General features: G+C 42.7%; 1 long non-coding RNA gene across 1 annotated transcript; it reads right to left on the bottom strand.

The window, feature by feature from the left end:
- Nucleotides 1-380: 380 nt before the first annotated feature.
- Nucleotides 381-2,431, bottom strand: LOC139023209 (uncharacterized). The gene is made up of 2 exons (XR_011474348.1): nt 1,939-2,431; nt 381-550 (listed from the first exon to the last, which is right to left on the bottom strand). It is a non-coding gene; the product is annotated as an uncharacterized lncRNA (long non-coding RNA).
- Nucleotides 2,432-3,260: the final 829 nt, after the last annotated feature.

The raw sequence follows: 3,260 nt of genomic DNA, 5'->3' as shown, positions 1-3,260 counted from the left end.
GTTCCACAGGTGCATGTTCATTAATTGTTCATGGAACAAACATGCAAAACAGTTTTTAAACCCTTTACAATGAAGATTTGTGAAGTTCTTTAGATTTTTACAAATTATCTTTGAAAGACAGGGTTCTGAAAAGGGGACGTTTCTTTTTTTGCTGAGTTTATGTACAAGAGCTAGCAAAATCTATACCATAATGCAGTTGTGAGCATACTAGGCATTCTATATTATATTACAACATCAGTCTAACTGAATATGGATGTTGTGTTGGCTGAATGCCAGGCAGGTTCCAGAGTGTTCTTCAGCTGGTGAACCTCGTCTTGTCGGGTAATGGAAGCTGGTGTTGCAGACTTTGACGCTGTAGCGATGTTGGCAGGGATGTTGGGTTTGGGGAGCTGTGTCTCTGGCTCCTTGTAGACAACATCCTAAGTTGTTCTGCACTCCACAGACAGGCGGACAAGCCTCTCCCTGAAGTGGTGGGTTCTGGGCTCATACACTTTCTTCACCACCCACTGTGCCGACCTCTTGCAGAAGATGTGTTTGTACTGCAAGTCTCCTGGAAAGACATGAATACTGATGAGGATGTGTAAAACAAAGACTGATCATGAGGATGTGTAACCATACAAGAAACCATGTTCATCTGTAAACGGCAGAAGAAATTTGGCATGCCGCCCTGGGTCCTCTCTAAATACTACCGCTGCACCATCGAGAGCGCCCTGACCGGTTGCATCACGGCCTGGTACGGGAATTGCTCCGTCCACGACCGCAAGGCCCTCCAGCAGGTGGTGAAGACGGCCCAGTACATCACTGGGACCATGCTTCCACTCATCCAGGATATCTACCTCGAAACGGTGCTTGAGGAAGTCCCGCAGCATCATCAAGGACCCCACACACACCAGACGCAAGTTGTTCTCTCCCTTATCGTCAGGCAGATGGTATCGGAGAATGAGGTCTGATAGAAACTCTCTGAGCATGTTGATATCTACAAGACTGCTGAACACCTAAACTTGACTGACCACCTGCTTTGATTCTCTGCACCTTAGCACACATCACAACTACTGCTACCAAACTCTTATTATACTGCTCAATGTATACACTTGCCCCTCACACCCCCCCTTTTCCAATACACATGTAAATATTGTACTATACATTGTGCCTTCCTGTATAATACTTATGGTAAAATGTTTATTATATTCTACTGCCATTTACTTTATGTTTGTATTCTTATCTTTAAAAATGTCTCATTGTTGTTGCATTATCGTGAAGGAACCTGCAAGTAAAACATTTTTGGGATGATGTATACCACGCGTATCCCGTACATACGACCAATAAAACTTGAACCAAAAAAGGATACAGTAGCCTGGTACAGTATGTGTTCTGTTAGAGTCAATAATGGGGCATTGAGATGGACTGTTAGCAAAGATGTGAAACGTTTGATGGGGGCTTGACTTGTAGACAGTCCAGTTGTGTATTGTTCTATATGAGTGCCTACAGTTGTGCTGTTGAGTAGACAAGCACTGCCAACAATACAGTACATATGTTGGAAGAGTACACTAACAGCCCCTCTCACCCATGCCAAAGAATATGTAGGACACTCAGTATTAGTGATTAGCCAACATTCTACAAATGTGTCCCCCATCAATACACACTCAAACAAGGTACTATATCCACCCACCCCCCTCACGTCAATAGATTAACCTTCACACACACACACGTCAGTCACCCACACCATCCCCTCCATACTAATACCTCATTTTCTCCAATGTAGACTTCAAGCCTTGTATGAACAATCAACTAAGCCTCCACTACACAGAGAAAACGACAGTAGAAGTTGTAGCCTACTTGTAAACACACTAGCCATGACAACAAGACGCGGACCATGCCTAGCTCCATAATATTTATTTACTCATGTTATCATTGAAAGGTTTAGCAAAGGTAACTTACACTAGTTCCTGGTGCTGAGCTTGATGTTGATGCCGCTGCAGATGTTGATCGAACACATAGTCACGTTCGCCTCTACGGTACTGTTAGTTAGCTAGCTAGCTACGATCCGGTAGGCTGTAGCTAACGTAACCTAATGTAGCTTGCAAAGTTACAAATCACTTTGCCAGATAGCAGCTAGATTATTACATTACTTTGGAATGTCTAGCCAGCGTATTATGAAAGCTAGCTAGTTAGATTTTGGTTTAGATAAACAAACGTAGTTGGCTAGTTAGCTACGCTATCTCAGCTCGACTTATTTTCTGCTGTGCTGATGGGTTACCTTTCCTCTTTGATGTGAAGGGGGAAATCAATGGAATAGCATCACTTTGAAACGTTCGATGTCATGGCAACCTCATCAGTTGAGACTTCAGGTCCATATCGAAATCCTCCGGCTGAAAGTGCTGGCTACAAACACAGACATTTAGACATTTCTCCACGGGAGTATTCAACTGGATGCAACTCCACTGAAATCGCTATGAATTCTGGATATTGTGGTTTGCTTACAACCAAGAAATGTAGATGACCCGTTTATACCAATGAGATGCAGAAACACTCATATTTGCGTGTAGTGAGGAAATTCTCGATTTCTATGACACATACCGGTACAAAGTGTAATTGAGCGGTGAAATTTCCCTTTAACGATTTCTAGCATGCATTGTTGCTGTATAGAGCGCAACATGGTAAATGTAGGAAACTTGGCTGAACAGTTTGCTGTTTTATCAGCCTCGAGAGAGTGGTGTGGTCAGCGGGATGTTCTGGACCAAACACAAATGACTAAACTCCAATTAATGACCAAACTCCAAGGGATCCACTTAAGCTCCCACAAAATTAACACAGCCAGTAAGATGTGCATATAGTCAGCCACAGTCCTCCATCCACAGAGAGAGAATACCACAGTTATTCAATCATTGAAATGATGGAGAATATGGAGAATAGACTTGAAGTGCTGTAGTATGTACAAGGTCAAGGCTGGAAATGAGTGACAGCATGGTTCAGTTTAGTTTTTAAAAATCCCCATTAACTTCTGCACATGCAGCAGCTACTCTTCCATGCACCAGCAAGGTGGTTGTCGTGGCAAAGTGCTTGCTTATCCTGTGACATTCCCTGAGTAACCATAGTACCCTATTGCCTTAGGGTGTTACTTTATTATTGATGAGTTATATTGGTTGAATATGTCGGGGGAGAGTTATGCAAGGCTTTATTTTTCGTAGATTGATTTATAACCACAGTGATGCAAAGGTGAAAGTGTTTACTTTGAATCCAGTACCAAAGTTTTTGTGTAT

Source organism: Salvelinus sp. IW2-2015, linkage group LG28 (genome assembly GCF_002910315.2).
Source record: "Salvelinus sp. IW2-2015 linkage group LG28, ASM291031v2, whole genome shotgun sequence".
Lineage (NCBI taxonomy): Eukaryota > Metazoa > Chordata > Actinopteri > Salmoniformes > Salmonidae > Salvelinus > Salvelinus sp. IW2-2015.
The sequence above is the reverse complement of the archived record's forward strand: the minus strand, read 5'-3'. Positions and strand labels throughout refer to the sequence as shown.